The sequence below is a fragment of the Schistocerca serialis genome, chromosome 5 (assembly GCF_023864345.2).
Source record: "Schistocerca serialis cubense isolate TAMUIC-IGC-003099 chromosome 5, iqSchSeri2.2, whole genome shotgun sequence".
NCBI classification, from domain to species: domain Eukaryota; kingdom Metazoa; phylum Arthropoda; class Insecta; order Orthoptera; family Acrididae; genus Schistocerca; species Schistocerca serialis.
In genome coordinates, this window is record NC_064642.1 from 756,216,539 (window position 1) to 756,230,946 (window position 14,408).

Here is a 14,408-nt window from a genome sequence, read left to right on the forward strand (position 1 = left end):
CGACATTTCTTAAGCCGGAAAAAGATCCCGCAAGAACGGGACCAACGACGAGTGAAGGAGACAAGATAAGGTTTCAATGTGACGGAAGTGCAACCCTTCGGCAAACTGCTGCAGATTTCAAGACTGGGCCATCAACAAGTGTCAGCGTGCGAACCATTCAGCGAAACATTTTCGATAAGGGCTTTCGGAGCCGAGTCCGCAGCTCGTGGTCGTGCGGTAGCGTCCTCGCTTCCCGCGTCCGGGTTCCCGGGTTCGATTCCCGGCGGGGTCAGGGATTTTCTCTGCCTCGTGACGACTGGGTGTTGTGTGCTGTCCTTAGGTTCGTTAGGTTTAAGTAGTTCTAAGTTCTAGGGGACTGATGACCATAGATGTTAAGTCCCATAGTGCTCAGAGCCATTTGAATCATTTTCGGAGCTGAAGGCCCACTCGTGTACCCTTGATGACTGCACGACACAGAGCATTATGCCTCGCCTTGGCGCGTCAACGCCAACCTTGGACTGTTGATGACTGGAAAAATGTTGCCTGGTCGGACGAGTCTCGTTTCAAATTGTATCGAGCGGATAGACGTGTACGGGTATGGAGATAACCTGATGAATCCATGGACCCCGCACGTCAGCAGGGGACTGTTCAAGCAGGTGCAGTTTCTGTAATGGCGTGGGAAGCGTGCAGTTGGAGTGATATGGGACCCGTGACACTTCTAGATACGACTCTGACCGGTGAGACGTACATAAGCATCCTGTGTGATCACTTGCATCCATTCACGTCGATTGTAAATTCCGACGGACTTGGGCAATTCCAGCGGGATAATGCGACACCCCACTAGTCCACAATTGCTGTAGAGTGGCTCCAGGGACACTCGTCTACGTTTAAACACTTCCGCTGGCCACCAGACTCCCGAGGCATGAACATTATTGAGCATATTTAGGATGCAACGTGCTCTTCAGAAGAGATCTGCATGCCCTCATAGTCTTACGGATTTATGGACAGCGCTGCAGGATTCATGGTGTCAGTTCCCTCCAGCACTACTTGAGACATTAGTGAAGTCGATGCCACGTCGTGTTGCGGCACTTCTGCGTGCTCGCGGGGGCCCTACACGATATTAGGCAGGTGTACCAGTTCCTTTGGCTCTTCAGTGTACTTGGCAACCATATTTGACAGAATGTTTGATCGTTTACGGAGGCCTTTACACACTGTCCTCCCCGCCAACGCCTCCCCTCTCAACTTTGATGTCGACGCTGCGTCGCGTGTCGTTCAGTTCTTCCGCCCTGCGAAATGCGCTGCGGAAGGTTTTGACGTCTCCGTCCCACCGTTGCTGCGCAGCCCACTGTCGGCTGGTCCTTGAGCCGCGGAGTGTCAGACGGCTGCGAGGCCTTGAACTCGGCGCCGGCGCAGCCAGGCGAGGCGAGCTGAGGCCGTGTGCGCTATGAGGCGGTAGGCCACCGTGGGCGCCGCTCGCTGCTGCTGGCGCGCGCCTGGTTCCTAGCGGCGGCGGAGGCTGGCGCGTTGCGCAAGCGGCCGGGCGGCGGGCGGCGAGCGGCCGACCCAGGTGAAAGCGGCCGCCGTCTGCCGAGCTGTGCGGCCCCACCACACACCCAGCCAGCCGCGCGCGCAGTCCGCCACAGTCTGCGCGCCCGAGCACGGACAGGTAAGTCGCTGCCTGCTCGCTGAGCCGCCTGCGCTTTAACCAGTTCCATCCTCCGTAGCTCATTTCAACGATTCTTTTATCGAAACGGTGCGGAACCGATCATTTCACAGTATACGTACACATCGCTAGCGTTAACAATAGGAAAAACATAATTTTCTAGCCCAAGTTCACGCAATTAAACTCAAAAACATTAAAAAAAATTATCTCATTAGGTTGGTGCATAACTCCCTAGTGTTTCTATTTCGCATGTTTGTATTCCCACTCACTATTCGTTTATTTACAGACAGTCATTTTTTATTTGTAGTTCGCCGGTGCTTTCAGAGTTTACGTATTGTCTACATCTACATTTATACTCCGCAAGCCACCCAACGATGTGTGTCGGAGGGCACTTTACGTGCCACTGTCATTACCTGCTTTTCCTGTTCCAGTCGCGTATGGTTCGCGGGAAGAACGACTGCCGGAAAGCCTCCGTGCGCGCTCAAATCTCTCTAATTTTACATTCGTGATCTCCTCGGGAGGTATAAGTAGGGGGAAGCAATATATTCGATACCTCATCCAGAAACGCATCCTCTCGAAACCTGAACAGCAAGCTACACCGCGATGCAGAGCGCCTCTCTTGCAGAGTCTGCCACTTGAGTTTGCTAAACATCTCCGTAACGCTATCACGCTTACCAAATAACCCTGTGATGAAACGCGCCGATCTTATTTGGATCTTCTCTGTCAACCCGACCTCGAACGGATCCCACACTGATGAGCAATACTCAAGTATAGGTCGAACGAGTGTTTTGTTATCCACCTCCTTTGTTGATGGACTACATTTTCTAAGGACTCTCCCAATGAATCTCAACCTGGCACCCGCCTTGCCAACAATTAATTTTATATGATCATTCCACTTCAAATCGTTCCGCACGCATACTCCCAGATATTTTACAGAAGTAACTGCTACCAGTGTTTGTTCCGCTATCATATAATCATACAATGAAGGATCCTTCTTTCTATGTATTAGCAACACATTACATTTGTCAATGTTAAGGGTCAGTTGCCACTCTCTGCACCAAGAGCCTATCCGCTGCAGATCTTCCTGCATTTCGCTGCAATTTTCTAATGCTGCAACTTCTCTGTATACTACAGAATCATCCGCGAAAAGCCGCATGGAACTTCCGACACTTTCTACTAGGTCACTTACATATATAGTCATTTGGAGGTAACGAGTGGAGCTGTGGAAGCTAGAAGATGCAGTGCCGAGAGAACAAATTGGAACATTTTCGACATGTTCTTCTGTTTGAGTTCAATTCAGGCATAAACAGCAGCGGAGGCATCCACAAACGGTCTACTGAAAACGGCGCCCACTGAAATTTGCGCCCAGAAGGGACAGAGGAAGGACCCATTAATCCCCGTGCCCGGCAGCTAGAAGAGCTCAGGGGCGTTTCCGTACTCGCATACTCATGCCACACTATACAGAATGCTGCGAACTTAGGAGGTCAGTGTTAGGAGCGCATCGACAGCTTTCTACAAGAAATCTATACACTTTGCGAAGCCATAGAACGTATGTCAGATCTTGTTTCAGATCCCAGTCATTTGATTCAAAATCCAGACACGAAACTTCCCACTATCATACAAAAATCAATTGACTGATATCACGAGATTCCTGAAGACGGCGTCTTCGCACAAATTTGACGACTAAGAGGATTTCTTTCGAAATCCAAACTTTACTTTGCTGGCCGCGGTGGCCGTGCGGTTCGAGGCGCTTCAGTCCGGAACCGCGTGACTGCTACGGTCGCAGGTTCGAATCCTGCCTCGGGCATGGGTGTGTGTGATGTCCTTAGGTTAGGTTTAAGTAGTTCTAAGTTCTAGGGGACTGATGACCTCAGATGTTAAGTCCCATAGTGCTCAGAGCCATTTGAACCAAACTTTACTTTGGTGCTAAGATTTGTGTTTCGACAGCGCTATGTTAAAGAATTCTTTTATTCAAAAGTCAGATTAATTAAGAATTGTCTTTGGGCCGCTATGAGTCAAAGACGAATGTCAGATTTACCAGCTAGCTAATAAAAAATGGGCTAGCTACAGATATCGATATTTTTGAGGCAATTTCAAATTTTGCAAACGAAAAAGAGGGAAAAATTGGAAGATAGTGCTAGCCACCTGTTACTAAGGATATCTTGGGTAACTTATTCTGCTTCCTGAATAATCAGTTAAACTGGTGTGTTTTTTTTCTTTTTAATGCGTTTTACTTATTCTTTTCCTTCCATAAAAACTGTTTGCGGAGTAGTTAACATTATACTTTGATTACTTAATCACGCCTATGAAAAGACACCTACACAGAAATGTTGTATTTCATGCTTTTGCGAGGTTGAAAATACGGGGGCATGACAAATTAAAAGTCTGCACCGGGTACCAAATTACGTAGGTACGCCACTGCGTGAACGTCACCCTGAATGGTCGCTAAAACTCCCTTATCGTAACTGTTGTAGGAGAAATATTCCAGTCGCACGATGTCAACTATTACGGCAGCTAGATCGGTACTAAGGCCATCTGTTGAGATAGTCGGCTACTGTGATGTGACAGAGGAGGTCCCTCGGGGCGTAGATCGACCGTGTCTGAGGAGCAGGTAGTTCGTAGTGATTACGACGGACCGAGTCCGTGACACATAGGGGGCAGGTACCATTAGTCACTCTCCACGTTCAGGAGGACCTTTGCGTTTTGATGAAGATCGTTTAAACTCATTAATCCACAATGATCGACGTCAGTAAACTCGAGAACTGACAAATGTGATGAACTGTGATTATTTCAAAATCGTGTGACATCTGCATGCAGTAGAGAAGGTTCAAAAACAGGGAGTGTGGGTACTGCATGCTCTAAGCTAAAATCGTAAACATCAAAATGGTTCAAATGGCTCTGAGCACTATGGGACTTAACATCTTAGGTCATCAGTCCCCTAGAACTTAGAACTACTTAAACCTGACTAACCTAAGGACATCACACACATCCATGCCCGAGGCAGGATTCGAACGTGTGACCGTAGCAGTCCCACGGTTCCGGACTGCAGCGCCTAGAACCGCACGGCCACCGCGGCCGGCTCGTAAACATCAGCGGGTGGCCGTATGACCATCTCTGCCAAGGCCTACAGTGAACTGTTTACTCTGCAAAGGCCAACAGAGAATCATCACTCTGCAAAGGACTAGGCCGAAGTATACAACTTCTGGCTGCTCTCGAGCTTTACTGCAGTTTTTCGCCGGAGCGGGATCTCGACTGCCAGTGGTGGCAATGATTCCGAACTCCGACCAGTAAAACTCAATTGAAGAAGTTAAATAATATCCTACTCTCGTATATTTTCTCGACGTTGAACCAACATGGCTCTTAGGTGTGGAGGAAGGCAGAGAATCTCTTCCGCTCGACGGCATAATTCTGAAAAGGGCCTAATCAATGTTCCGCTCTGCATGTTCACAGCGACAAAGCGCGGGCTCTCCAGAAACTAACTGTACGACCCAATCAGGAAGCCGGATTCTCAAAGTTTAACCGAGCGAGCTGTCGTAACGAAAATTCACACGCTCTTTGGGAAACTACACATGCCTAGACGTTTCCTTTCTTGCTAAAAGCCGTCTGCGAAGGCTCTCGTGTTTCTTCCGACAGAAAAAGCCTGTCGCATGTCCAGCCTGGAGAGTGTGGCCTGGGGAACTAGGATGGGCACGAATGCAGGTCTGTTCATTTCAATCCGCGCATCTGCCGAGACAGTATTTTTACGACGGGAAATTCGTGAACAACACCGACCATTCCTATCCTGTGTCACTGGTGACGAGAAGTTCTGTCTTTACACTAACATAAGGAAAAGAAAGCAATGGTTGAACCCAAACAAAGCAGCAACTCCCCATACAAAGACCTGCGAGCAGCCACAAAAGATAATATTAAGCATCTGGTGGAAAAGCGACGTTGAGGGGTGTAACCATCACTGCTAATAAATCAGACGTCTTCCAGACGCAATCCAAGAGCAGGATTTGGTGAAGTGATGCTACTCCTCGATAAAGCCCACCCGCATTCTCCTAGACCGACAGAAAACGCTATACAGGACCTAGGTTGGAAAGTCATTCCGCTCCCATCTTATTCAGCTGATCTTGCACTCTCAGATTTTCACCTTTTCTGCTCTCTGTCGAACAACCGTAAAGAGACGTCCTCTCGGGATGAAAAAGCTCTCCGAAAACGGTTTGACGAGATCTTTCACCTCAAAACCACGTGATTTCCAGGCTCGCGGAATCGGAAAGTTGCCCCAGAGTGGCAGACTGTTGTAAATAGTGATGGAGAATACACTAATCAGGCAGAACCTTATGATCGTGAACCTAATAGCTGGTGTGTCCAACTTTGGCACGGTTAACAGTGGCGGCGCGTCGTGGCATGGAAGCAATGAGGCCTTGGTAGCTCGCTGGAGGGAGTTGGCACCACGTCTGCACGCAGAAGTCGTCACCTAATTCTTGCAAATTCCGGGGAAAGGGGGGGGGGAGGGTAATGAGTTCTGATGCCACGTTCAATCACAACCCAGATGTGTTCAATCGGGTTCAGATCTGGCGAGATAGGGGCCAGCGCATCAGTTGGAACTCGTCACTGTGTTCCTCGAACCACTCCATCACTCTCCTGGCCTTGTGACATGGCGCATTATCTTGTTGAAAAACGCCTCTGCCGTCGGGAAACTTGATCGTCATGATGGGGTGGTCTGCAACCAGTGTACAATACTCCTTGGCTGTCATGGTGCTTTGCACGAGCTCTACTAGACCCGTGGATGCCCACGTGAATGTTTCCCAGAGCATAATGGAGTCATCGCCAGCTTGTCCCTGCCCCGCAGTACAGGTGTCAAGGTTCAAATGGCTCTGAGCACTATGGGACTTAACTTCTAAGGTCATCAGTCCCCGAGAACTTAGAACTACTTAAACCTAACTAACCTAAGGACATCCTGCCCGAGGCAGGATTCGAACGTGCGACCGTAGCGGTCGCTGCGGTTCCAGACTGTAGCGCCTAGAACCGCTCGGCCACACCGGCCGGCCAGGTGTCAAGGAGCTGTTCGCCTGGAACAGACCGTGCAACGCTCTGCCACTGTGCCAACATCCACTACCGATGGCCACGTGCCCATTTCAGTGTAGTTGCCGACGTCTTGGTGTTTACATTGGTACGTGCGTGCGTCGTCGGCTGCGGAGGCCCATCGTTTGGAGTGTTCGGTACTCTGTGAGTTCTGACACAGTTGTACTCTGCGCAGCATTAACGTCTTATAGTTCCGCCATAGTTCGCCGCCTGTCCTGTTTTACCAGTCTGCCCAGCCTACGACGTCCGACATCTGTAGTGAGTGGTGACCGGCCAATCCTACGACGTCTGGACGTGGTTTCACCATGGTTACGCCACATGTTGTAGAGACTCACCACAGCACTCCTCGTACACCAGACAGTCGTGCAATTTCCGAAATACTTGTGCCGAGTCTCTGGGCCATCGGAATTTGCCCTCAATCAACCTCAGAGAGATCGCGCACGTTCCCCATTCTACACACAGACCACATGCTCACTGATAATACATGCACCGTGCATGTCTCTGACTAGCAGCCGTTCCTCGCCGGGTGACATTGCCACCGCCTGGACGGGTTTATTTCGACTGTAGATCGGAGGCCATAATGTGCTGGCTGATCAATGTATGTTGGTGATGACTAAAGTGTCCGTTATATCAGTCTTTAAAACTTACTTTGCTAACTGTCAGACTTTTCATGTTATCGGGCTAATGATCAAAAATTTTTATTGCTGCAAACTGAATTTCTTTCTGAGCTACTGACAGCCTCTAGTGCTGCAGGTATGAACATCACCGTTCTTCTAAAATTGTGATGGATTATTTATGACGAATTTCATTAGCTTCTTGGAGTGGTAACTACATCACGTCCGTGAGTGAATGCCACATATTATTCTTACTCCGCGCATTTGTGCGATCAGTACTTTCTAACTCATGAGTTACCCCAGAAAATTATTCCATAACACATTTTTGAGTGGAAATAGGCAAAATATGTCAGAAGGATTGTTCGTTTGTTTCGAAGATTACCAATTATAAGAAGACAACGTCTGAACTGCGTGCCACGCGGCTTTCGGAAGCCCAAGATCGAATTTCTCTATCACGCTTGCGCGCCAGGCCTGAATGGATTTTTGGTAGTTCGATCAGTTATCGGTTATCCGAGCGACAGTTGTTTCACACGAACCCTCTACTTCTTCCCCGCCATTTGCCGTTCCTCTGCACGGCCGGGATTCGGTAAATTCTTACTTCTTTTAATGTTCATCTCTGAGGTTGGTTTGCAGCAGGGCACCATTCCTCTCTTCTGCCTGCCTTCCTCTTCATTTCCACATGTGTTACATCCAACGTCATTCATGATCTGTTGCATGTATGACATACTTGGTCGCCCCCGCCGATTCCTTCTTTCATTAGCTTCTTCTGCTATTGTTCCAATGATGTTATTGTGTCGTAGGATGTGCCCTAAAAGTTTGTCTCTTCTTGTTTGGATGTGCCTCCACAGAGATTTGGTTTCCTCCACTCTTCTAAGCACCTCTTCATTTGTTACTTTGTCTCTCCAGCTGATATTCATCATCCTTCTACAGCAACACTCTTCCAGGGCCTCTAGTCGTCTTCTCTCTTCTCTTTCAATTGTTCAAGTTCCACATCCGTATAGGACCACACTCCAGACGAAAGGTTTCATGGTTCGGTAAATTGGGCTGTCGTAATGTTGGTGACACTGGGTGGTCTGGTGTCCTTCCTGACGGCGCCACTTCCCCGGGCCGAATCTGCGTGCGCCATCTGATTTATTTTTTCCGTATGGAATTTAGCCCAACTTTGCCTTCCACACTATAGAGTCTTCTTATTACCAAAAACTATGTATTCTGAAACTGTTATCCAACTTAGACTCGTACCTTTGACTAAACAGAACCGGATTTGAACTGAGCTGTAACTGATCTGAATGCAGCTTATCGTCGTACTAAATGCGCAACGGAAGTAAAACAATTATCTGGAACTAATCAAAATTTCCACTTGCCTCCCTTCTTGACAACATTATTGCAGATTTATCAAAGTTCAACAGCAAACAGCAACCAGGAAGCGGCTAAGCTAGATTTCTGTTTCTAAATACAGTACATATTCGAACTCTTGCATGTGGTAATGCGTAATGAGAAGCAGTGCAGTGGGGAGAGTAACTGTTCCTATGAAATGATATCCCCAGACAACGACTTTAGAATGAAGTATATATTCAATAAGACAGAGTAAAATTTCGCGCGATCTTTACACATAACATTGGTCTGATGAAAATGCGAGGTGCCGGGGCTAGCAGTGTATTTAACACTAAATTCTTCTAGAATCTACATATGTAAATGATGCTCTAAGCCCCCCCTATTCTAACTCCGACTTTTGCTGTTGCACAAGGATTAAAAAAAATACGCGAACTGACTCTAATCAACCCTGCCAGTGGAGTAGAAGAGAGTTTGGCACCTGCAATAATTTAATTTGATAAATAAGTTAAATAAACGAAGGTTTCATTAACATAGTGAGGAATGATAGGGTTGCTCTACCGATTAACAGAATGAAAGTTCTGTCCAAAATAACAATATGATTTATTAAGACTAAACACAAAATAATAAACAAAAACACATGAAACATTTACAATACATCAAATTGGCTCAAATTGGATACTCATACAAACACTGTAAAGGTGAAGTTGTCCCTAAACTAGATTGTGAGGTTTAAGACGAAGTAGTATGTGGAGCCAATTCCTTGCCACTCAAATCTTAAGAGAGACACACAGCTAACACAACATTAATTGCTGCTACTCAAGACAGAACAAAGTTAGAAAAAGACGAACAGGCGCGCTCTGCTGAGCTCTGATTATCACCTAGGAAAACCCCTATCTGCCGGTGCTGCGGACATACATTACCAAACTGTCTTCTTAGCTGCCAGAACACGATCTGGCGTACCGGAGGCGATGGCTGGTTGCTTCGACGTCCTCGACCGAAAAGTGAGAGACGACTACCTAGAGCACCCGTACAGGCCGAACACACAACATTCCTGCCCCCACGACAGTGGCCGTGGTTAAACGTTCCAATCAGCAACTCGAAAACCTGCGGAAAATTCCACTCCATTGCCGGAGCACTACCATTCCACCAATGGAGATTCTTGGCGCCAATTTCTGCGCTGATTTTTGCTACGTCACGGAGCTATGCCCTGAGCAAGCCAATCACAGTTACTATTTTGCAGAAAGCGCGGGAATTTTCCCGCCACAACTGCCTGGGTACACAAGTCATTCCCACGCCTCGCTGGCAGCCCGCCAGAAAGTGTTTTCGCTAAGTTTCTGCGAAGTAACGGAACCTCTAGCCCAGCCGCTACTTCAGGCCCCGGCGGGCGTGTCTCTTGACAATATCGGCGTCTGGAAAGCATTCACTCAACTGCCTCCCACCCGTCGGCTTAACCCTCTCGAGATCAGTGGACCCCGCCTGTCACCGGACCACCTGGGTGACGAGAGACGCTGCGTGGGAAGTCCGCGTGTGAAGGAATAGCAACTTTCCACTGCATGCAATTAGAGAGGAGAATCGTAAGATAGAAATATGAGAGGGGGCTCATGCCACCTCTCAAAATTTATACATAACAAGTGAACAATGATTTGAAAAGGACAAAATGTTGACAGAAGATTTGTATAAAAATCAAACAGCTCAATCAATTCATATGTTAATGCGTAACACAGGGAAGTGGGGTGGTCTTTCTTTCAGTTCTGAGCAAGTTAACTAGCTGGCAATAATCATTCCTAGCTGCACAGTGCTGTAGTATTACTTCAAACTTCTTCTCTTCAAATAACATTATTCAAACTTTATATTCCTTTCACCTTTCATTGTATACATCGTATTGATCCATGCTGGCCTTTCTTCATCTAAAGGATACAATCACAAGTCCACATAGCACTACTAAATGCGTCTGTCGCCTACCACACTTTAACTGAATGTATCAGACTGCACAGACACAAAGAATGTACCACGACAAGACCAAAGTTTCTTTAACAGTAACGTAACTTGCTCTCTCTCTCTCTGACGTGCACATCGATGACATACAAAAATCAAAATGACATGACGACCTTACAGGAGTAATCACTTTTTGAAGTGGGAGAACATTATGTAAACATCTGTGAAGCGTTTATCTTAGGCGGATCGTGGGTACCAGGCCCGTATTTGCCCCCTTGGATGCAGGAATCCGCCTACAGCCTACATCCAGGCTGGCGCATTCCCCAGCTGTCGTCGTTAATCCACGAGGCGGATTAAATCTGAAGCAGACAAGCCTCCCTGAGTCCCAGAAGCGGCGCTTTATCCCTCTTGGCTCTCCGGCAGGATCAGTTGTTTCATACGAATGGTGTCTGGAACTCAGCCTTAGACCGCGCACAATTTCGTTGTGCTGGAACCAACATCTCGATCAGGTCACTCATCTAGTTGCACGCGGCTACTTCTGCAATGCTCTTCAGCTGATCGTAGTTATAGCATTTTCGGTAAAGGTTTCTGTATTGCAATGGTGAAATCAGCAGCCGCGCTTGGCTACACCGAAAGATATGGGAAAGCAAGTAATATTTCAATCCACAGGTAAAGTTGCTGTAAAATTACAAAAAAAAAAAAATTGCAAAAATTTTTGAGAGAGTAACTCATTGACCTTACAAGCTGAACGCGAATGGTCTTCTACTTGTGAGCAATTGTTCGTGTCTAAATGTTAGTAATTGAATCATAAGGATCATTACACCCCGTCAGTCCAAATACTTTCGAGGCTGGACTAATAAAAAGATAGAGGAAAGTTGCGATGTTGGTTTTTAATGTTTCAGGTATCCTACGTAGTCACTGTCCCTCCACCCCCCCCGCCCCCTCCCCCCGCCTCCCCTCCCCCCCCCCCTCCCCCACACACACACTAGAATACAGCGCACAGGACGTCCACATAGTCAAGTGAACAATCTGGAAAATCTCCCTTTGGGATGTTGTTCAGTTCGTACGTCACTTTGGTTTGACCATCGGTTATATCTTCAGAGCGTTTGCCCTTTCTGTGAATTTCTGCACTTTGTCGTTCTGTAGTAGGTTCGTACTGACAAAACCAAGTCTCATCACCCGTAATGGTTTTTTCCAGAAGAGAATATTTTCGGAGGTTTGGATTTCAATCAAGTCGAGGCCGGCGTCGTTTTTGTTCGGGAGTCGAGGTGTGCGAGACAAACTTTGAACACACTTTTCCCTTCTTCGGAAGAGTCTGAAGGATACCGTGAACGCTTGATTCAGAGATGTTACTCTACTGCCTTCTCACAACTCACTGATAGAATGTATAACTGTTATTTACGTTGGTAGTTAATGTTGGTGCCGTAGTTACTATACAGACGTTGCTTGCTGTCGTCGACTGCTGCAATTCGATTCCGAGTACGCACAGCTCCTTGTTGTAGAAAACCAGCATTGCAACTCAACTTATGGATGTGTCTCCGATGGCTGAACAGACCAATCCTGGCATCGAACATGCGTCCACACAAATCACACTGAATGGTTGGAGGAGGGCGGTGTTGTAACTGACGAAGGTTTCTTGCTTGATGCTTGCACTCTTCCTGACTGCGCCTTTGTCCTTCAAACAAGTTGATAGCGTTGGGAGTAGTGTTACTCCACAGTAAATGGTCCACAGCACGATCTTCCCACGTTTGTAAGTTTGTACCAGTTGTTTCCATGATGCATTTTAGCTGGTCCTTAAGGCGCTCCATGACGTCTCCTGCCAGAGCACAGTTCAAATGTTCAAATGTGTGTGAATTTCTAAGGGTACAAACTGCTGAGGTCATCGGTCACTAGACTTACACACTACTTAAACTGAAACTAACTTATGCTAAGAAAAACACACTCACCCATGCCAGAGGGAGGACTCGAACCTCCGATGGGAGGGGCCGCGCAGAGCACAGTTCACCATAAAGGATTCGGCTGGGGAACTTTGTATCACTCACGCTAGGAACATGGCCTAATCATCTCAGTTGATGAACGAAGGTGGTTTCCTCGTTGCTGTTTAGATGAGCTTTCTCGAGAACCACAGTGTGGATCACATGGTGCCCCCTCCCGCTTAATGTTCAAGATGTATCTCATTTTTTGTTAGTGGAAGCGCTCAAATTTCTTGATATGTCGTCGATAGACTGTCCATGCTTCATAGCCATACAGGAACGTAGACGACAGCTCAGTACACCACTCGTTTGGTATGCAGCTTTAGATCTTTATTCGCGAAGACTGCGCATTGAAGGTCCAAATGCTGCATAGGCATCCCCAATTCTTTCATCAACATGCTGTTCACCGGTACACCGTTTACACGAGAAGCTTCCAAGATATGAAAAGTGCTGAAACTGTTCCCGTAATGTGTCTAAGGTGGAGGTATTAAACTCCAGGAGAGTTGATCCTGGGCAGGTTGTGCAAATAGCTTCGTTTTTCCCGCATGGATGGTAAGACCAAAGCGATCACTTTCAGTATTAAAGCAGTTGACAGCCTGCTATAACCCTGCCGGTTTTAGAGCAGGAGATGCAGTGTCATTGGCATACTGTAGTTCTGTCACCTGGGTAACTTGGGAACATCTTTGTGAACGAAGTCTTGTTACACTGGGTGACCACCATCGAAACGAAATTTAATCTCCATGCCTGGGTTGTTTCCCGATGATTCGTACCGCATGACAGCCGTGTAACGTGGGAGAAAGTGCAAACCCTGAGTTGTAGGGAACAAATCCAATTAAGAGTTATCGTGAAGATCCTGCCCAGACGCCGTCACGCAGAGCTTCAACCAGGTCCACATAGCGTTCAGGAGATCGAAACTGTCTTAGTACCTTCCACATGGCAGATTTAGGTACGCTATTCAAAGCACGTTTCCAGGTCACAGAAAACTAAATATAGAGCCTTCTGTTGCTCCCTGGATTTTTCCCAGAACTGTCTAGCATAAAAGTTAATATTTGTTGCGCCTCTGGATGTTCGGAAACTCAGGCAAAATCCTGTCTGAAATTATTTGGAGAAGATTTAATATAATTCTTGCGAGAATATTACCTGACATTGACAATAGCGATATATCACGGCAGTTCCCACACATGCTACGATGCCTCTCTGGAAGGTAGAGATGATGGTAGGATTTTTCAAGTCATCAGGTACTTCTCGAGTTCATGGTAGAAAGTCTGGTCTTCCAGGGTGTTCTTGGATTTTGTATCAGTTCGAGAGGATTGTTATTAGGACCAGGAGCCTTTCTTAGTCTTAGTCGATCGAGTACCTTCATAAAGTGTCCCTATGTGGGTGAAAGTGCCATCCATGGTTGTTTGGGTTGCTGAGGGACATTACAAAGAATGCGCTGGAGGCACGATTTAGAAGAACAGAGAAATGTTCCTTCCAATGCTCTAAGATTTTTTCATTCTCAGTTAACCTGATAGAATTATCAATAGTCTGCAGAGTTCCTCATGAAGATCGAATTGGACTGTATATGTCCTTTACTCCTGCGCAGGTCTCGGGCATCAGGAAATCTTTGCAGTTCTTCAGCTTTTTGTTACCATCAGTTATTCTTGCACATGACATTTTGTCTCAAGTTCCATGAAATGTGATTTCTTCACATTGGAAGGCGGATCTCGAATAAAGCCACTCTCGAACTTATTGGATGAAAAACGTATATTGGGTTGGAGATTTGCTCCTCTCGATGACTGGGTGTTGTGTTGTCCTCATCATCTTTTCATCCTCATCACCGGTGCGCAAGTCGCCCAGTGTGGC

General features: G+C 47.0%; 1 protein-coding gene across 1 annotated transcript in view; it reads left to right on the top strand.

Moving 5' to 3' along the window:
- Positions 1–1,454: 1,454 nt before the first annotated feature.
- Positions 1,455–14,408, top strand: part of LOC126480939 (uncharacterized) — a 48,908-nt gene continuing 35,954 nt past the window's right edge. The window contains exon 1 of the mRNA XM_050104356.1: positions 1,455–1,645. The gene's annotated coding sequence lies outside the window, so the exon portion shown is untranslated. The remainder of the gene's footprint in view (positions 1,646–14,408) is intronic.